This window comes from Adiantum capillus-veneris, chromosome 5, assembly GCF_014529385.1.
Source record: "Adiantum capillus-veneris isolate H3 chromosome 5, ASM1452938v2, whole genome shotgun sequence".
In the NCBI taxonomy this organism is placed as follows: Eukaryota; Viridiplantae; Streptophyta; class Polypodiopsida; order Polypodiales; family Pteridaceae; genus Adiantum; species Adiantum capillus-veneris.
In genome coordinates, this window is record NC_140935.1 from 122,113,887 (window position 1) to 122,136,880 (window position 22,994).

A 22,994-nucleotide genomic window follows, 5' to 3' on the forward strand; every position below is an offset into this window, starting at 1 on the left:
AAAAATCCCTATTCTACTTACTCACATGCAATTAATAATACCAACCATTTGTAGCTAGCTTGAGGACCTCCCTTTTTGAGCAAGAAAAGAGAAACCTTGTGCTCTGATACCAATGTAACATTTAATGGCCTAATAACTTGTGTGTAGAAAAAATGAGCATGAACATAGTGGGCATTTCATTAGAATAGATTCCTAATGAGAATTACAAGAGTGCTTGGGTGGAGAGAGCAACAAAAAGCATAACACCTAGTTAGATAGCATCGACAATACTTTCAAAAGAGAGAGAAATTAAGCTAATGACAATAGTTGACGACTGGATTTGCATGGAGCCGGTCTCTCCTCCAAAAGGCTTTGTATTATGGTTTCTCCCATCAAGAGAGACATTGTACAATACAATTCTTTGTGTTCCTTCAAGACTAGCTAGTGCAATGAAGATGAAAGCTTCATGCACTAAGCAAAACATTTAGCAAACACAACTTGAATTATCCCTGTTCTCAGACCCAAGACCTCACACACCTTCGAAGATGGTGAGAGCTAGCAGGGTATGACAGTAGATTGAGAGGAAGAAGGAGTATCTTACGAGAAAGATGTACATCTCCTCACATAATCACTCATATTAGCATAGCTTAGCTTAGTAATTAGCTTGGTAGAGGAGATGAGCATGCATTGAAGCTTGGCTCTTGGTTGGATTTGCATCCACATGCCAAGAGTGTGTTGATGTAGGCTTCTATCTCACAAGCTTGGAGTAGGTGATGAGCTCTCCATTAAAGCTTGGGAAGAGATAGTCTTCTCTTTCTTCACACATAAGATTGTGTGAGTGTGTGTGTGATAATGCCTTGCAAAAATCAGCCCCCTCTCTCTCTTGGGCGAGCCCTCTTGCTATTTTCTCTTGCTGAGCCCTCATTGGCTCTCCCCAAGTCAAGCCAATGACTATTAAGCAGCATAAGTGATAGCCTTCTCACATGTGTCCCCCTTTCCCCTTTTGTGAGAGCTTTAGGTATTTAAATAATAAACTAAACTCTCATTGCACACCTTTGCCTCCTGGCCAATAGGAATCAGGCAAGCCATTGGGCTCCTGAATGCTCATTGGACCCCTTGTGAGACTGCCCAAAGTCTTCTCGGAGACTTAATTCTCATTGGTTTCTTTTATTAAATGTTTTTAAATTAATTAAACTAGATTTACTCTAGCTTAATTCTCATTGGTCCACTTCAAGGGTCATCCAATAGAAAATGGGCACACTCATGTGTCCCTCATTCCCTTTGTGTAAAGGGAGCCTGTGTGTGTGTGTGTGGCTTTCTCTCTCATCCCCTAGAAGAAGGGCTCGCCCCCTCCCATGTAGGGATATGTGTTGACTTTGGAGAGCACACAAAGCATCCAATTCCCCCTAAGCTTTAACCCTTTGGACACAACCTTTGAATTTTGGAACCTTAGCATTTTAAAAGTGTTAATGGGCTGAACCTTAGGGTCTTCCCATTGTTTCACATGGATCTTTTGCAGATGGCCCCCCCTTTGGATCCCTATTTTCCCTCCTTTGGATCCCTATTGTGGCCGGTCTGCTAGCTTAACCAATATTCTAGCCTTTTCTCCACTGGCACTTCCCGACATTAAATGATCAGTTTAATATGAGAAAATCATTTAGGAGAATTAGATATTGATTATTATGACATTACCTCTCTCTTGAAATCATAGTCGTCCTCGACTATGGTGTAGAGAAGATAAAGCATATTCATGAGTCCTTTTCTTAGCGGGTAGAGGATCCCTATGTTACCCTACGACATCATTCCACAATGGATGACTAGTCCATTTGGTGCTTGAGAGCCTTAGGCTACCGCAAGCATGTCTGCACATTAGTCCTATCAGTCTTCCATAATAGAGTGACAAGCTCTACTTGGTGTTTGGGAGACGTCGTCTCCGCAAACTTGATCTAAGCATGCATACTACTTCATTTTTGTGCACAATAAAGAAAAATAAAGTCTTATAAGACAAAAACTTTGTTCATTTTTAACATTTTGTACATTTGCTTACTCATTGGGAAGCATTGTAAGCATTTACAAGGTTTAGGTTATCCTTTAATTGTATGCCTTGCATCCATCTAGCATCTTCAAACGGATAATTCTTAAACTTAATAAGATATCGTCCGATAGTCTTACCGCCTCTTAGCACCTTGTCTTCATGTCGGAGAATGCACTCGGGCTGTAGCACCTCCTCTTGGTCGTCGATCTCCGGCGGGTCTTCAATAGTTGGTTCTTGAGGTGGCTCTCCTTTGTAAGGCTTTAATAGGCTCACATGGAAAGCGTTGTGTATGAGCCAATGATTGGGCAACTTGAGTTGATAGGCCATCTCATTGATTGGACTAAGAATCTAAAAGGGACCATAGTACCGTTTTGCTAGTTTAGCATAGTACTTTTGGTGGCCCGTAGGATTCTTGCCCGTCGTGTGCCTTACTCAAGCCTTGGGAAACTTTAACAAGACCAAATCATTTTCTTTAAAGGCTTGGCTCTTATGTGGTTGTCAGCAACAGCCTTTTGCCTTTGCTGTGAGATAGAGATAGCATCCTTAATCTTTTGGAAAGATTCTTGTAGGTCTCGGCTATACTCATCTGCAGCGAAGATCTTCCCATGTACCTTAAGTAGCAAGGGACTTTTTGATCTTCTTTCAATTACCTCGAAAGGTGCTTTTCCCGTGGAAGTATGTACAGTGTTATTGTAAGCATACTCCACTAAGGGTAAGTACTTCTCCCATTGGGATCTTTGATCTACTTCCGTTACATAGGCTTTTAGTAGATCGAGAATGGTTAGGTTAGCTATTTCACTTTGGCCATCCGTTTGAGAATGATAGGCCGAAGAGAAAAATAGCCTTGTCCCTCAATCCTCAAAGAGACCCTTCGAGAAATTACTGGTCATTCTAGGATCTCTATCCGACACTATGGACATTGGCAAGCCATGGTACTTGAAAATTTGTGAAATGAAGAGGGTTGCCATTTGATGGGCTTTCATAGTCTTTTTGACATGTATAAAATGAGCTTGTTTACTGAACCTGTCTACTATCGTCCATATTCCCGTATTCCCATGGATAGACTTAGGCAATCCAAAGATAAAATCCATGGATATGCTCTCCCATGGTGAATTAGGGACTGGCAAGGGTTGAAGAAATCCAAGTTGCTTCCCTCTATCAAATTTTTTCTTTTTGCATACCACACATTTAGAAACATACTCTTGTATGTACACTTTCATGGTAGGCCAATAGAAATATGTTTCAATTCCCTTTAAGGTAGACTGAATCCCTCTATGCCCCGCATAAGGTGGAGCATGAGATTCATACATTACTTTCTCACGTAGTGAGTTAGTAACGCATAGTCTATTGCCATAGAGAAGATAACCATCTTGTAAGGTAAATGGTTCTTCTTTCTTCCCTAATGCAAGGGCTGAAATCACATCTCTAAAATCGGGATCAATAGCGTACTCATCTATCATTGAAGATAGATCATTGTGAGTTGCTATGGAAACCGCATTCACTCTCGGCCGTCTTGACAGTGCATCAGCTACTTGATTATGCTTGCCAGCAATGTGAGCAATATGAAAATGAAATTGCGAAAGGCAATTTGCCCACCTCATTTGTTTGTCGGAGAGCTTGGTCTGCGTCATGAAGTACTTAAGACTGTGGTGATCCGTTCGCAGAATGAAAGGAGTCCACAATAAATAGTGCTTCCATGAGTCTAAGGCATGTAGAAGTGCAAGGAGTTCCTTTTCATATATGCCTAGAGCTTGCTCAACAGGGTCGAGCCTTCGACTCTCATAGGCTATGGCATGCCCTTCTTGGAGTAAAACAGCTCCAAGTCAATCACCACAAGCATCACATTGGACCTCAAATGGTTTTGAGAGATCCGGTAGTGTAAGCACAGGTTGAGAGATAAGCTTTTCGAAAGCATTGTTCTCCTTAGCAGACCATGTATACCTAACGCTTTTCTTTATTAGGTCATGTAATGGTCCCGCAATTTGTGAGAACTTTTCTATGAAGCGTCTATAGTATGCACACACACCTATAAAGCTTCTTAGTTCATGAAGATTCCTTGGTTTAGGCCATATTTTTATTACCTCTAACTTAGATGGATCCATTTGGATGCCATCTTGAGAGATAATATGACCTAAATACTGAATCTCTTGCAAGAAAAATTTACTTTTCTTTCGATTAACATAAAGTTTGTTCTCTCTTAAAACTTGAAATATTACCTGGAGGTGTTGCTTGTGTTCCTCCAATGAATTAGAGTAGATGATAATATCATCAAAGAACACTCCAGTGAAGGTTCGATGAGGCGTGAACAGCTTCTCCATCAAGCGGTTGAATGTGGCTGGTGCATTGGTCAAGCCAAAAGGCATGACAATGTATTCGTAAAGACCAAATGTGGTTCAAAATGCGGTCTTTACAATGTCTTGATCAACTATCCTTATTTGATGATAGCCACTTTTTAGGTCAATCCTACTGAAGTAGGTCGATCCTTGTAGCTTATCAAATAGGTCTTCTACCGGTGGAATGGGAAACCTATTCTTGATAGTGATCCTATTTACTGCTCTATAGTTGACACACATACGATATGTGCCGTCTTTCTTTTGCACTAATAGCATAGGTGAGCAAAATGGAGATGAGCTTGGCCTAACCATACCCTTCTCAACTTACTCATGCACTTGCCGCATAATCTCCTCTTGTTGAGCTTGAGAATCTCTATAAGGAGGTTTGTTAGGCGGTGAACTTCCTGGAAGAAGTTCGATTGCATGGTCATCATTACCTCATTTAGGAGGTAGCTCACAAGGGATGTCGTCAATAGAAACATCTTGAAATCCCTTGAGAAAATTGGATAACTCTAATTCCTTTTGGTTGCTTTTATTTTCTTTTGCTAAAGCATTAGGTTCATTTTGAGAGTCTTTAACAAAAATCATGTACACGGAAATAGAGCTCTTTATTGACTTGTTGAAAGCTGGTGTATGTACAATGGGGATAGTGTTACCCATTTCCTTAGCATCTATATACATGTCTTTTTCCCTGAACTTAAAGGAGATTCTCCTTTCAAGAAATTTAACATCGGCAGCCACGCGGTCAAACCATGGTGCCCCTAGGATTACATTTTCATGCTTGAGAGGAGAGATAAAGAAGTCCTCTTTGTCCACATAGCCTTGGACATGAAGCCTCAATTTCCCAATTAAGGGAGTGTCTGAAGCTTCTTGCCCCTTGAAGGCACTGTCTGCAGGTAGGACATCTCCCATCTTGTAGGATTGTATGCCTAGCTTGGTGGCTAACTCCATAGATATAAAATTGTGAGTAGAACCAGGGTCAAAGAGAATAAAAGCATCATGTTCTCTTACCTTTCCCCAAGCACTGCATAGAGAAGATCCTTTGTCGTGAGTTTGGTGAGTCTCCTCCTCTTGGATTTCAACCAAGGAAGCTCTAGGAGGATCTTGGCGGTTGTTCTTTTGGGGACAAGCGCAGTACGCGTGCCCTTGTTCGCCGTACTTGAAACACCGATTATCCTTACGATAACGCTCAAGCTCTTAAGGAGAGAGTTTTTTCTTACCTTTGTAAACTCCCTTCTCTTTAGCTTTGTTGGAGTTCCCCTTAGAAGACTTTTGGACATTGTCCTTCCCCTTAGGCTCATTGGAACCCTTGTTTTCCGGAGGCTTATTATTTCTTTTAGCCCCCGTTTGGAAATTGATTCGAGAGGCCACCATAGTATGGTGTATTACCGCCGATATGGTACGTGGCCTTTGGGAGTTGACATACTCCGCCATTTCTTCGGTTAAGCCCGCACAAAATCCTTGCTTTTTCTCTCCAAAATCAAACTTTTTGAAAACAGTGGCTTTGAGTTGTAGGTCCCAAAACTTGTCTACATATTTGTGGATGGATTCATTGGGGGAGAGCTTTGAGCTTCGCCATTTGGTGAGTACTTTGTCTTTTGCATCGGTGGCCAAAACGTGCTTCATAATGGAAGCTCTTAAGGCTTTCCATGTTCGTGGAGCTTCACCGTTGGCTCGTAGGCTAGACCACCATTATCTGGCGGGCTTTTGAAAGTGCATAGCTACATGGCGTAGCTTAAAGGACTCCGTGAAGCCCTCATCTCCAAACGCCGCATCGAATTGCTGGATAAAGGCCAAGACTTTGTTCATAGCACCAAAGGTGCCATCATAAGTAAGCAAAGGGATGCTCTTCCCTCCCTCTTTGAATTTCTTCAGCTTGGACGACCTCTTCCATGCGGCATAGGATTTCCAATAGCCTTTTCTTTTTGATGGTTCAAAGGTTGCACCATCACTTTCTTCATAAGGTGAAGAATTTGAAGAAGGTGGATAAGAGGGTGACCTCTTTCTCACCTTTTTCTCGTCTTGATATTTGTCGTCTTCACCATCACTTTCATAAGAGGAAGAGGATGAAGAAGATGGAGAAGAGGGTGTCCTCTTTCTCGCCTTTTTCTTCTCTTGCTTTTTATCATCCCTCTTTGAATTGTGGTGAGGAGAAGAATACGATGGTCTTCTCTACTTTGGTGGTGATGGAGAGCGTTTAGCCCGCCGTCTTCATGGAGCCGTCTCCGCCGAGGTGGCGGGAGACTCGCTTCTTTCTCCTTCCTTCGGTGGAGGCTCTTGAGTTCTCCTTTGGGAAGGAGATGCATCATCAAGAAGTAAATTCTTGAGCTCTATATATGGATTCTCTTATTCTTCCCGAATCGGAGAGAGACATCTTTTGGTTGTCTCACAAGGAGGCTTCCTAGGTGTTCTCTCATCATGGTGATGAGTTAGGAGAATCCCGTGAGCACAGAGCTGCCGTTGCACTTCACTTTGGAGAGATGGATTTCCCATGGCTTGTTGAAGCCTAGAAACAAGATAGGTAACAAGCATTGAAGCATCATTAGTAGCTTGATCATGAGCAAAATCACAGTTATCAACATTCATTTCACTCTCTTTACTATTGTCAGCCATTCTAACAACTTTTAGGTCTAAACTTTTTAGGTGTACTTTGGCACTTCAAGCCCTAGTTGCTACTCCTCTTTACCCCTTTAGAAAAGGCACTGAAGCTACTGTACCCGCGGCTCGAATACCATTAATTGAAAGGAATAGAAGAGAGGGTCTTTCGACACCAAAACAGCACCGGCTCCTGTCAAGCTTCTAATAGCTCAATAGTGGTTAAGCCGTAGGAAATCCCCATAGGACTCCACTATTAACAACATAGCTCACGACGGTGATGCCCCGTTAACTGCACAAAGGCAGGCGCACTGAAAGTCTGAAAGATCCCTATTCTACTTACTCACAGGCAAGTAATAATACCAACCATTTGTAGCTAGCTTGAGGACCTCCCTTTTTGAGCAAGAAAAGAGAAACCTTGTGCTCTGATACCAATGTAACATTTAATGGCCTAATAACATGTGTGTAGCAGAAATGAGCATGAACATAGTGGGCATTTCATTAGAATAGATTCCTAATGAGAGTTACAAGAGTGCTTGGGTGGAGAGAGCAACAAAAAGCATAACACCTAGTTAGATAGCATCGACAATACTTTCAAAAGAGAGAGAAATTAATCTAATGACAACAGTTAAGGACCAGATTTGCATGGAGCCGGTCCCCACTCCAAAAGGCTTTGTATTATGGTTTCTCCCATCAAGAGAGACATTGTACAATACAATTCTTTGTGTTCCTTCAAGACTAGCTAGTGCAATGAAGATGAAAGCTTCATGCACTAAGCAAAACACTTAGCAAACACAACTTGAATTATCCCCGTTCTCAGACCCAAGACCTCACACACCTTCGAAGATGGTGAGAGCTAGCAAGGTATGAGAGTAGATTGAAAGGAAGAAGGAGTATCTTACGAGAAAGATGTACATCTCCTCACATAATCACTCATATTAGCATAGCTTAGCTTAGTAATTAGCTTGGTAGAGGAGATGAGCATGCATTGAAGCTTGGCTCTTGGTTGGATTTGCATCCACATGCCAAGAGTGTGTTGATGTAGGATTATATCTCACAAGCTTGGAGTAGGTGATCAGCTCTCTATTAAAGCTTGGGAAGAGATAGTCTTCTCTTTCTTCACACATGAGATTGTGTGAGTGTGTGTGTGATAATGCCTTGCAAAAATCAGCCCCCTCTCTCTCTTGGGCGAGCCCTCTTGCTATTTGCTCTTGCTGAGCCCTCATTGGCTCTCCCCAAGTCAAGAAGCCAATGACTATTAAGCAGCATAAGTGATAGCCTTTTACATGTGTCCCCCTTTCCCCTTTTGTGAGAGCTTTAGGTAATTAAATAATTAAACTAAACTCTCATTGGACCCCCTTGCCTCCTGGCCAATAGGAATGAGGAAGGCCATTGGGCTCCTGTATGCTCATTGGACCCCTTGTTAGACTGCCCAATAGTCTTCTACGAGACTAAATTCTCATTAGTTTCTTTTATTAAATGTTTTTAAATTAATTAAACTAGATTTACTCTAGCTTAATTCTCATTGGTCCACTTCAAGGGTTATCCAATAAAAACTAGGCACACCTTGTGGGCATCTGGCCTAGGGAGCTGACGTGTGTCCCTCATTCCCTTTGTGTAAAGGGAGCCTGTGTGTGTGTGTGGCTTTCTCTCTCATCCCCTAGAAGAAGGGCTCGCCCCCTTCCATGTAGGGATATGTGTTGACTTTGGAGAGCACACAAAGCATCCAATTCCCCCTAAGCTTTAACCCTTTGGACACAACCTTTGAATTTTGGAACCTTAGCATTTTGGAAGTCTTAATGGGCTGAACCTTAGGGTCTTCCTAGCCCATTGTTGCACATGGCTATTTTGCAGATGGCCCCCCCTTTGGAGCCCTATTTTCCCTCCTTTGGATCCCTACTGTGGCCGGTATGCTAGCTTAACCAATATTCTAGCCTTTCTCCCCTGGCACTTCCCCACATTAAATGATTAGTTTAATATGAGAAAATCATTTAGGAGAATTAGATATTGATTTTTATGACATTACCTCTCTCTTGAAATCATAGTCGTCCTCGACTATGGTGTAGAGAAGATAAACTATATTCATGAGTTCTATTCTTAGCGGGTAGAGCATCCCATTGTTACCCTACGACATCATTCCACAATGGATGACTAGTCCATTTGGCGCTTGAGAGCCTTAGGCTGCCGCAAGCATGCCTGCACATTAGTCCTATCAGTCTTCCATAATAGAGTGACAAGCTCTACTTGGTGTTTGGGAGACGTCGTCTCTGCAAACTTGATCTAAGCATGCATACTACTTCATTTTTGTGCACAATAAAGAAAAAGAAAGTCTTATAAGACAAAAACTTTGTTCATTTTTAACATTTTGTACATTTGCTTACTCATTGGGAAGCATTGTAAGCATTTACAAGGTTTAGGTTATCCTTTAATTGTATGCCTTGCATCCATCTAGCATCTTCAAAAGGATAATTCTTAAACTTAATAAGATATTGTTCGATAGTCTTACTACCTCTTAGCACCTTGTCTTCATGTCGGAGAATGGACTCGGGCTGAAGCACCTCCTCTTGGTCGTCGATCTCCGGCGGGTCTTCAATAGTTGGTTCTTGAGGTGGCTCTCCTTTGTAAGGCTTTAATAGGCTCACATGGAAAGCGTTGTGTATGAGCCAATGATTGGGCAACTTGAGTTGATAGGCCATCTCATTGATTGGACTAAGAATCTAAAAGGGACCATAGTACCGTTTTGCTAGTTTAGCATAGTACTTTTGGTGGCCCATAGGATTCTTGCCCGTCGTGTGCCTTACTCAAGCCTTGGGAAACTTTAACAAGACCAAATCATTTTCTTTGAAGGCTTGGCTCTTATGTGGTTGTCAGCAACAGCCTTTTGCCTTTGCTGTGAGATAGAGATAGCATCCTTAATCTTTTGGAAAGATTCTTGTAGGTCTCGGCTATACTCATCTGCAGCGAAGATCTTCCCATGTACCTTAAGTAGCAAGGGACTTTTTGATCTTCTTTCAATTACCTCGAAAGGTGCTTTTCCCGTGGAAGTATGTACAGTGTTATTGTAAGCATACTCCACTAAGGGTAAGTACTTCTCCCATTGGGATCTTTGATCTACTTCCGTTACATAGGCTTTTAGTAGATCGAGAATGGTTAGGTTAGCTATTTCACTTTGGCCATCCGTTTGTGAATGATAGGCCGAAGAGAAAAATAGCCTTGTCCCTCAATCCTCAAAGAGACCCTTCGAGAAATTACTGGTCATTCTAGGATCTCTATCCGACACTATGGACATTGGCAAGCCATGGTACTTGAAAATTTGTGAAATGAAGAGGGTTGCCATTTGATGGGCTTTCATAGTCTTTTTGACATGTATAAAATGAGCTTGTTTACTGAACCTGTCTACTATCGTCCATATTCCCGTATTCCCATGGATAGACTTAGGCAATCCAAAGATAAAATCCATGGATATGCTCTCCCATGGTGAATTAGGGACTGGCAAGGGTTGAAGAAATCCAAGTTGCTTCCCTCTATCAAATTTTTTCTTTTTGCATACCACACATTTAGAAACATACTCTTGTATGTTCACTTTCATGGTAGGCCAATAGAAATATGTTTCAATTCCCTTTAAGGTAGACTGAATCCCTCTATGCCCCGCATAAGGTGGAGCATGAGATTCATACATTACTTTCTCACGTAGTGAGTTAGTAACGCATCGTCTATTGCCATAGAGAAGATAACCATCTTGTAAGGTAAATGGTTCTTCTTTCTTCCCTAATGCAAGGGCTGAAATCACATCTCTAAAATCGGGATCAATATCGTACTCATCTATCATTGAAGATAGATCATTGTGAGTTGCTATGGAAACCGCATTCACTCTCGATCGTCTTGAGAGTGCATCAGCTACTTGATTATGCTTGCCAGCAATGTGAGCAATATGAAAATGAAATTGCGAAAGGCAATTTGCCCACCTCATTTGTTTGTCGGAGAGCATTATAAGGCAGGGATCATGTGTTTCCTCCAGATCTGTCCTCCGTATAGATCACCCCGAAAACAAAACATGCCCACGATTGGTACAAATACCTCACACAGATACATCCTCTTCTCCAAAGTGCCCTACACACAAATATGCAGCTTGCTCAAGAACGCCAGTAGAGCTTCTATGATACAGGCTGCCAACAAATTCCATGTGAAGAAGTTGCCCAAGTGAGTCTCTACTTTCCCCTACACCGCCCAGGTCTATGAGAATCTTTGATGCACTGTTGGCTGGGCCCTTATACTGTTCTTCAACGCATCAAGGAAAACACATATTTGCTGCAACAAAACTCCAATGGTGCGCAAACCACAGCCCACATTACCCACATCAAGCCATATTTCTCTCCTCAGTCGCTATGATTTTCCAATGCTCATTTTTCTGTACTTTTAGTTACTGCCACGTAATTTTTTCTTTATAAGGGGTGAAGTGTAATATCCCTGGTGACGTGGCCCACGATGTTGGTTGATGAGTTAGTTGTAAGTAGGAGCCGACCACATCTTGGTTTGGACAAATGTACCTATTTATGAGGTGTGAATGAATGAACAAGTGTACCTATGCTACAGAGAGAATCAGTCCTTTGTTCATTCATTCACACCTCATAAATAGGTACATCTATACTGGCCGGCTCCTACATACAACTAACCCAGCAACCAACATCGTGGGCCACATCACCAGGGATATCACACTTCCCCGAACTGGCCGGCTCCTACTTACAACTAACCCAGCAACCAAATCGTGGGCCACGTCTCCAGGGATATCACACTTCCCCCCTTCTTTGGGTGGCCCACGATGTTGGTTGTTGGGTTAGTTGTAAGTAGGAGCCGGTCAGTTCTTGTTTTGGACAGATGTACCTATTTATGAGGTGTGAATGAATGAAAAAAGGACCGATTCTCTCTGTAGCATAGGTATGCTACAATATATATATATATATATATATATATATATATATATATATATATATATATATATATATATATATATATATATATATATATGTATATATATATATACTCTCTCACACACTCGCTCTCCATCTCATTCTCTCTCCCTCTTATGTACGTGCACACACAAACACGCACGCACGTACATATACACAATAAGACAACATTTATATAGTCATGGATAGTGCTCTTAATTTGAGGGTTCCAACAAACATACACATTGACACAATCTTCATGCAAACAAATCCATTTAATCAAGAACTATTGTTAGCGCTCCATAGTGTATTGCAAACAACCGTAACTATCAAGGCATTTACAAGTACCATTTTGGAATCCTTATTTGAGACCTTGTAATGGAAATAAGCCTATGAACTTTGAGAATAGCGGAATTAAGAGAATTAGAGTGAGCATTTTTGTGAGATTACTTTGAGAACATAGAGGGTGAACTTAATTGATGGTAGCAACATGAACATAGTACTTAATTGATGGTAGCAACATGAACATAGTACTTAATTGACTTGGCATGAACAATACTTTTTCAAGAGAGAGAGTATTAGAGAACATGACAATAGTTGAGGACCGGATTTACTTGGAGCCGGTCCCCCCTCCAAAAGGCGTTTGTATTATAGATTCTCTCATCAAGAGAGACTTGTTACAATACAATCTTCTTGTTCCTTATGACTTTGGTGATGCTATGAACATGGAAAGCTTCATGCATCATGAGCATAACATAAACTTTACAAAAAGAATTAACTATCCCAAGCCTCAGTCCCAAGGCCTCAAACACTGTTGGAGCCCATTGGTCCAACTGTTGTAATGAGCCCATCTTGTAAAGCATATCAAATTCCATTTTTTATGTCAAAGACGTCTTATCATTTTGATCCATTCGTCTGAATTATGTAAATATTAGTCAGTTAGTCAAGACTCAGATTTATTTCCACTTTGTAATCATGAGCAAGAGAACCCCATGTACATTTTTGAGCTAAGGTGACTAAAGTATAAAAGTCACCTTAGAACCATTTTTTGAAGAACATTTGAATTAATCCTGTGTCGTAGGAGTCTAAGAGAGAGAGAGAGAGAGTGAGTGTGTCTATCCTCTTCGCTACACGCTTCTCTCTCACTGGATTCACGATGCGACCACACCATCGCGGTAGCCTCTCCGAGAGGTACGCGCCCACGCCACACATTCGCCGTTTCGAGTTGATCGTGGTCGATTCTGCCTCGAGCTTGTTTTGCTTGTAAGTAGCACAAACGGTGTCTGTTTTCAATAATCAAGTGCTTCATGGAATGAGGAAGAGATTAGCTACACATAGATACTGATGAACTTAAGTTTCACCCACTTTTGGATTATGACATGTTGGTCTATCGCGACAGCATTCGAGATAGCTAGGGTTCAAATCTGGTGAGATTAGACTTATATTGAAATATGTCCTAGTGAGAGGATGGTGCCTAGTAAGTTTGATGCGATTCCGAGTTCACTGGACGTGTGAACTGTGTTGTGAGTGTTAAGGGATAGAGTGGGTTGCAATCTACCAGGGTTAGTGATTGATGCATCATAAAAGTGCGTATGTGTAGATTGGTCTCAGCCTGACAAGCTAACGAGATTGCCTATGTGCACCTACGGGTTAGTCGTGTCATCGGATGATAAGTATGTTGTCTGTGTCGTGCTCGTGAGTATGAACAGGGGAGTAGTTTTGCCCTAAAACATTGGCGCCGTTGCAGGGGACCGAAGACCTTAAGTAGGGAGATCTACATCACTCGTGTGATGGTTAGCTTACTTTAGTTTTGAGTAGAGAGAGCTTAAACTTTTAGAACAAGATCCAGGATAGAGTATCATGAGGTCTAGTGGATAGCCAGTAAGCCTGTGTCTTGCCGAGGGTCTGCGACTAGTTAGATTTAGTTAAATAGGATAAAGAGGAGTTATGCTTTTTGGTTTTGAGTGCTTGTGATACTTGTGAAGAAATAGAGTAGAGAAACGCTCTAAAACCGCAAAAAACAAACAAAAAGAAGGAACAATAAGGCTGTTTGCTTGCCTTGAAAGCAAAATCCACCCCATATACCCTTGAAAGGGGTGAAACGAGTCGACAGTGAAATTTATGATCCAACACTCGAGAAAACATAAAAACTGTAACCAAAACCAACAAAAGAAAAAAAGAAACAGATGATTGTCATAAGGAAACATTAAGTGAACCTAAAAGAGGCCAAGATGAGATATAACCATTAGCCAAGGGTAAACTGACTATGTCATGAGGTATGACTGATGTGCACAAGTTTAAGATGCAGTGTCATCAAATTTGCATCACTTCAAGTGCAATGGAGTTGTGAATTGTCAGAGAAAAGTGAAATTTGTGAAGTGCTTGAGTTTGAGGTCAAAATAAGTCCAAAGTTCATAAAACTTGGGGGATAGACTTATATGGACTCAGGGAACAAGACTATGCAAAAACAGACAAAAAATTAAGTCCCCATTGCTCACTGCCTGGTCTATCGCGATAGACTGGTGAAGGTGGTGTTTGTCTAGCAACAAGCAAAAAACCCTGATACCACAAGCTTAACACATCAATACAAGGGTACTCACAAAAATTGAGTGAATTTGAACACCAATTTTGACCCCAAAACTTCAAAACTGGTGTGTGGAGTCTGAATTCAGAGACAAGGGCAAGAAGTCTTTGACCAAATGTCCAAACAGTGCCAAAATTGGTCAATGCACTACACAAGGGGAGACTAAACTAACTGTGGAGAAAACTTTGGAAAAAAGTTGAAACGGAAGAAAGTGCTCAGTCTATCGCGATAGACCAAGGAACTTTCTGCTGGGGAACTTTTCTTTCAAATTTTCCCTGAGGAGAGCTTTATGAGGGCCTACACACCAAAATTCAAGGCATTTAGATCACTGAAGGTCAAGCTGAGGGTCAGATAGAGAATCAAGCTCCGACTGAAACACTAAAATGGGACCAAAACCCAACCCAAGTGTCCAAACTTCATAAAACTTGAGGGATAGGCTATAGAGGGTAACTGGAACTCAAGGGTAAAGTCACAATTTTGAATTGACTTGTGCCAGAGCAAACTGTAAGTCTATCGCGATAGACTAAGGAAGTAGTGAATCATACACTTTTTGCAATTTGTGACTATACTGCTAGAACATACTGTCTATATAGATCCCAGCCATCATTTCATAATTGAAATTGGACCACCAGAGGACTGATTAAGTGGTTGCTGTAGATACTTGAAAGATTTTTTGGTAATTCAGGAAAAAGCACTTGTGAACAGACTAACCATCCTTGTGTAGATCCCAGAAGGAGGCCATCACGAAGTTATACAGGAAGAAGGAGTCCAGGTAAGCTTTAAGTTTGCAACAAAACTTTCATTCTTATGTATTTAAGGTCAGGGGCCTTTGTTAAGTCGGGAACTAAAAGTGTCAAAAGTAAAGTTAGCACCACGTCCACAGAAGAGAGTGTAACACAGACGAGACTAGACCCATTGGCAACAATCATTGAAGAGGATAGTGATACTGACACTTCATCGGAAAAGTCCTTCTTCATGATGGGGAGTCAACAGCCAGGAGGTTTCATCGGTGAAGGACCAATGCCAGGAGGGAGCACCTCCCTACATCCTTTACACAAAACCCAGTTCACTATAATCTTCTTGGAAGGAACTAACTCGAAGGGAGCCCTAGTCTATTCTGACTATCGGGGACGCAAGTGTATTTGTATTGAAGAAAGACCGGCTCAGAGACTAGAGATAATTTGAGTTTACGATGATGGAGACAGATTCAGAGACGAAAAGGGAAACCACTATCTGATAGTGAGTAACCCTGAGGATTACAACAGATATGGGGATAACGTGGCAAAAGGGAAAATGGTTTCAGAAACCCAAGAACCGCCTCCTAACATTGATTGACCTGGAGCGCTTTTTATGTATGATAAGAAAACAACCAGGGTCCCAACCTATAATGAGAATGTAAGGATTTACAAGCATGAAAGCAAGGGAATATTCTCTTACTTTCAATGCAAGGAACCCTACCCAAATGAATTAAGCAAGGACAAGTTTCTTTACTTATTTTCTTATGAAACTGCTATGGGGAAGGATATTGTTTTTGTTGACAGATACGGGCGAGAATACAAACGTATTCTCCCAAAAGAGGTTGAAAAGGCAACAGTTCCGGGAGCATCAACCTATGGCCCCGATGAGGTACCAAGAGCCACCTACACCCCTAGCAATTCGACTAATCCCTTTTCAGAAGAGTATGACGCTACCTCACATTCTACCCGACCACCGACGTCCAACTACCAGGATCAACTAGCTACTCATCCATCACTGCAGGCATGGCTTCGACAGAGTGCTACATTAGAACAAGACCGAACCCGAGAGGGTTATCAAACCGCACGAGGGTTAAGGGATTTATAAGAACCACCACTCTATGCACAGTATCAAGGAGAGAGTAAGCCGAAGACTCAGGGGTCAACTGAGCTTGGAAGAACACCTCGAGAACGAGTTCGGAGAGATGAACCATCTCTCACGATAACTGTTAGAAATTATGGATTAGGAGCACCATTGGGAGAGGAACCTGGCCACTACAGAAGACCAGAGGAGGTATATCGACTAGGACGGGGAGATCCCATGATGAGATTTGGAGACCATCGTAGAATTAGACCTTCTCAAGTGCAAAAATGGGTGAACAAGAAATATACGGGAAGCAGGGATCCGAGAGATCATGTAGCAGCCTTTGTGCGTGTAATTAGAGCTGAAGAGGTGCTAGACTTTCCTACCCAATTTACAAGATTCGGTTTAACCTTAGAGGATGATGCGGCTACATGGTTTGACTCGGTGGAGCGACGAGACTTTGAGTCTATGGAGGAAGTGTTTGACGAGTTTATCGAGGAAATCTCACAAAGGGGGATAGCTCATAATACAGTCTTGCAAATCCATAAATTCAAACAGAAAGATGGAGAGTCCGTGCGAAAGGCCGCCCTCCGATTAAAAAGATATGTTAAGTTCTGTCCCGTGGAAGAACTGCCAACTCAGTCCAGACTTATGCTTATATTTATCCAAGGACTAAGGAATGCAGATCTTCAAAAGGACTTACATATGAAAAGGAGCACTACGTTGAATGATTTGACCAAGGAATCTATATACCTTGTGGACAATTGTGCGGTCTACAAAGAGGGCGAGTTCAAGGATCTTGATGATGATTCTTCCTTGCAACAAAGCGGGAGCAAGTCTGCTAAGACAACACTGAAAGGGGAAGTAGCGGCAAGCCAAGAGCAGCTGGTAGAGGAAGTGCTTAAAAAAATTAACTTGTATTCCAAACCACAAGCTAAACAACCAAAATGGTGTGCGATTGAACAAAAATGGACAAACCATGGGACGGAGGAGTGTTATTATAACAAGGGATATGTGAGAGAACGACCATATGCTCCACAAGCTCAGGCGACATCTCCTCAAGTCCAACCGATGCCTAGATATCAGACTGGCAACCTACCACGACCAGTAGGTGCAGAAAGACTACAACCATTCTTGGGACAACAACCACCCCTACCAGGATTACGACCAGTCGGCATAAGATACACACCCATAGTAACTGAGTCGGACGAGAAGGCTTTGATACCTATGCATGCATACTACGACGAGCCCAATGGATATGCGGCGAACTCTGTCTATTATCCATCGTACAAAACCTCTACACCAGAACCATGGAGCATGATAGGAAATACAGGACCACCAACTGCGGCACAGGTAGCGGGAGAAGGACGATATAGCCTGGATGAAATAACACTGTTGTTCATAGCCAACGGAGGCATGAGCGGGCAAAGAATTGCGTACCAACAAAGAGGAGCTCCAGGAGCACCTCAACAGCCTAAAGGACCATGCTACAAGTGTGGAGGAGATCATTGGCTGAGGGATTGCCCTCATGACAAAATCATTAGGGTCAACGCATATTGCACGGAGTGTGGAATTACTCACTTGATCCCTGATTGCCCTAAAAACCCGAGCAAAGGAGCAATAACTACCTTGCATATGCTGGGAGCGCTACCGTCCAGTGGAGGGTCAGAAAACAAAACTCCGATTCCTGTTAAGGTCTTGACGAGAGCCCAAGCAAGGAAAAATGACATTCAACCCAAGAGTAACGATGAAAATCAAGAAGAAATCAAGACTGACAAGTCTAGCGTCAGTTGTGATAATCCTTGGAAAGAACGAAGAGCAAAAATGAAAGCTAGACATGAGCAAAAACAAAAAGATGTAGAAGTTGAGATAACGATAGCTCGAGAGCAACTTAAACAGCAAAGAGAGTCTGACTCTCTAAAATCAACGGGAGGACCAAAGAGTGCAAGCTCAGGAGGGTCGGTATTGGTAGATAAGATCAATGAACCCTTAGATGCAATCGTGCAAGCATATGAAGCAAGATTGAAGAACAGACAGACCCTAGAGCAAAGGTGGATGACATATCCATATCCAGAGATAGAAAAATAGAGACTAGAGATGTGCAAATAGCTGATTGAAACTGCACAAGCTTTACTGGAGCCTCCACCTATGGAAGCAAGAGATAGATTAATCAAACCACCAAACAATGAAACACCTCACAAAACCGAACAAAGGATACCCAACAAGATAGAAAACATTAAATCCTTGCCGGATGTAAAGGATGCAAAAGACGTACCTAATAGCACTGATGAATCACTGAAAGATTTTCCACCATATTTCCCTATTGTGGAAGAAAATTGGCCTGAAGAGCTATGGGAAACGGTGCGAAAAGCTCAAGAAAAATATGAGACAAAAAGAGTCGAGTCAGCGCCTTTCTCGGAGCTGAACTTGAATAAAACTCCATGGGATCTAGACGTTAAATCATTTCAAGGGGATAATGGTTCAGTTGCATCCGAAGATAGCAGACCACAATCTCTCAGAACTTTGCCATCATACATGGGGGACTATGAGGCAAGATCAGAAATTCGAAGAGTACCTTCTCAGAGAATAGGCGGTTCAAATCAATTGGACACTAAAATCCTGACAAACTTGTTGACCACTCCGGTCAAGTGTACAATCACATTGGCAGAATTGTTAAAAATTAGGCCAATCATGTGGACGGAAGTGGGCAAATGTCTTGAACAATTTGGCATAAGGACGCCTCTTAAGTTCTTCGAAACCGAGCTTGATGACACAGAACCGAAGAAAGTCAACACTATACCAGTGCCACTCAACAAAGTAGGAGAGTATTGTGAGGGTGAAGACGGCAACACAACCCTACCAGTTGATTATAATGGCATAGAGACTAAGGCAATACTTGATAGTGGAGCTGGCATTGCCATTGCGACCAAATTGCTATGGGAAAAATGGGGAAAACCAGCAATACGAACAACTAGAATGAAATTGCAACTGGCGGATGGGCACATAGAAAGGCCTATAGGATTGCTTGAGGAAATTGTGGTATCTTCTTGTGGCATAGAGTACAAACATACCTTTGCCATAGTGGATTTCGGCAAGAAGAACAACTATGAAATTATCCTTGGTAGGCCGTTCATGAGGCAACTCAAAATGGTACAGGACTAGGGGTATGATTATTTGTATCTAAGACATGTTGAAACTACTACACGCATAAACATGAAAAATCATAGCTACCATGATGTCACGAGAACCCCTGTGGAAGAATTTGACTCAGCCACCATTAGTGGATCAGAAGTCCCAGCGTGGCTTGTAAGAAAAAAGAGATATGGATGTGTGGGGCATCTCAATGTAGTAAATTTGACCACGATGAAAGGACACTAGAGAGGGTCTTGGAAGACGATGCCTATATACGAGAACCTTTTCCTGAAGAGAAGCTCGAACCCCTAGAATGGTCTCAAATTTTGGCTACATTGGATGTATGCGTCAATGAAGTCACGCCCACCAAATTTTGTGATGAGAATGGCTACGATATCATACCATACTACATGTTGAGCAAAATTGTGGAGGACGAGGACGAGGTAGATACTGAGAATACGAGGATCCATAAAATGAAAACGAAACTTGAGATTAAGATAGTGGGCTATGTGGACATCCCCACTAAAGAAATCAAGCAGGAAGGAGAAGAATTTTATGATTCTTCTGATCAAAGTGAAAACGAGGATAACGCGGATGACGAGAAGTCGGAAAATACAGAGGGAGACCACAATCAAGATCAAGACAATGACGTCTTCTACAATTTCCCAAACCAAAGTGAGAAACGACAAAAAAGATACAAGAGTAAACGACACCACATTAGTACACCAACCAGGTTGAGACCCATGCCGAAGTTTGAGGGTAAGACACATTTCCTTATGAACATTCATGCAGTTGATTGTGCTAAGGATAAAGTGTCAGGAAGATTTCTTAAGGTGGCTGAAGACTCGGGATTTAATTCCAGACTGTTGAAACCTAAAAAAACCAGCAAACCAAAAAAAGAAAAATTGAATGTCTGTGGTGGTCCAATTATGACGAAAATTGAACGAAAAACGAGATACAATGAGTTGAAACAAAAGATAAAAAATGTATGGACAACTGAAATGGAAAGTAGCGATGGAACGAATGCTATTGATGGGAGTAAAAAGATAGATGTACCTCCTCACTATTGTAAGTACACCATTCAGGAAAGAAGATTGGTGGTTCAGCAGCCAATGAGGGAGCCTAAATCAAACGAGTCCTACAATGGGCCAGAGAACGCCAAGAAAATAGACTTAGCAAAGCCAAGAGAAAATCCTCGACCTGCTTACATTGCCACAGATCTAGGTCGAGAAGAAGAGGACTTACTGATCAAAACACTTAAGGAATTTCGAGATGTATTTGCATGGTCGTACAAAGATTTGAAGGGAGTGGATCCTAACATTTGTGAACATTCAATCCCTTTGAAGTCTGATGCAAAGCCAAGCAAACAACGTCCATACACGTATAATGAGACATTCTCCAAAAGGATAAAAGAGGAGATAGACAAACTTATGGAGGCTGAACACACGGACTGGGTGTCCCCGATAGTGGTGGTACCTAAGAAAAATGGAAAATTACGAGTGAGATAGAACACACGGACTGGGTGTCCCCGATAGTGGTGGTACCTAAGAAAAACGGGAAATTACGAGTGTGTGTAAATCTCAAGAAGGTAAACGCAGCAACAATAAGAGACAACTACCCTCTTCCTATCATTGAACACGTCCTGGAACGAGTGGCGGGCAAGCAAGCCTATAGCTTTATGGACGGATTCTCTGGTTATAACCAATTGGGGGTCAAACTAGAAGATCAATACAAAACAGCATTTGCAACAGAATGGGGCATATATGCGTTTAGGGTAATGCCATTTGGCTTGACCAATGCTGCAGCCACATTTCAGAGATTAATGACACACGCTTTTAAAGAATACTTGCGAAAATTCTTGGATATTTACATGGACGACTTGTGTGTCTATTCTCTATTGAGAGAAGACCATATAGATCATCTGAGAAAAGTATTCGAAAAATGCAGAACGTATAGGATTTGCCTCAACCTAGAAAAATGCGTATTCATGGTACGACAAGGTAAAATCTTAGGCCACATAGTGTCGGCTAATGGAATTACCACTGATGAAGACAAGGTGAAGGTGATCATAGAGTTGCCAAGACCAAACACTGTACGAGAGGTACAATCATTTATGGGACATTGTGGATACTACCAACGTTTTATCTACATGTACGCTGTAATAGCAAAACCCTTGTATAGTCTAATCACACTCTTCATTTGGACAAATGAATGTGAGGAGTCATTCCAGAAACTAAAAGATGCATTGGTATCTACACCAATTCTAAAAGCACCAGATTGGTCAAAGATCTTCCATGTACATGTAGATGCTTCGGCATTTGCAATAGGCTGTATATTGGCACAACCAGATGAGGGAAAGACGGATTTTCCAATCAGTTATGTTAGTAGACAACTCAGCAGTGCAGAAAAGAATTATACTACCACTGAAAGAGAAAGATTGGGTATGATATATGCTGTAAAGAAATTTCGGCATTACTTACTCGCGAACAAATTTACATTCTTTGTGGATCATCAGGCACTCTTGTACTTAGTAAACAAACCTTGCAACACGGGACGAATTGTAAGATGGTTCATTATGTTGTTGGAGTTTGATTTTACGGTAGTGGTTAAGAAAGGAAAATCTCATCAAAGAGCAGACCACCTTTCTCGATTACTACATGGGGAAAAAGCTACTGGGGTAGATGATGATCTCCCAGACGCATACCTGTTTAATATAGAGATGGTACCAAAATGGTCAGAGCAAATTATTCCATTGCTGACATATGGAATGAATCTTGACGACAAACACACGGTGGAAGACATTAGACAAGCACGAAATTACACAATTCTTGCGAGAAGAATGTACCATCATGGAAACGATGGGATTCTAAGGTTGTGTATAGGCCTAGAGGAGTACGAAGCGTATCTAGAGGAGGCCCACACACAAACAGGGGGATTCCATAGAGGAAATCAAATGATGTATGCACAATTAAGAAGACTTGGAGTGTATTGGCCAGGAATGGCAGGTGATGTAGCAAATTACATCAAGAAATGCGACTTTTGCACATCCAATACCACTGTGGATTATGCCACATTATACCAAGTGACAGTAGCACCCTCATGGAGTCATGCTATTGTGGATTATTTGACTAATAAGGAGCTTCCAGGAGATTGGTTTAAAGCCAGACAAAAGGCTTTACAAATCAAAGCGAATAGGTATACCCTCATTAGTGACCAATTGTACAAAAGAGGAATTGATGACCAGCTGAGGTTACTTCCTCATGAAAATGACTACTTTCCATTATTGGAACAGGCTTATGCAGGCATAGCAGGTGGTCATTTTTCAGAAGAGAGAACCGTAAAAATCATTATGGTTGCTGGTATATGGTGGCCGACCATGATTCAAGATGCAGCAGTATTCGTGAAAAGGTGTGATGAATGTCAACGAACTAAGGTACCAGTTAAAAGAGACGAAATGCCTTTAAGACCAATGATGAGTGCTCGAGCATTCGCTAAATGGGGATTGGACTTCGTTGGTCCTATCACTCCACCAGTGTATCATTCACAAGCACAATATATCATAGTGGCCACGG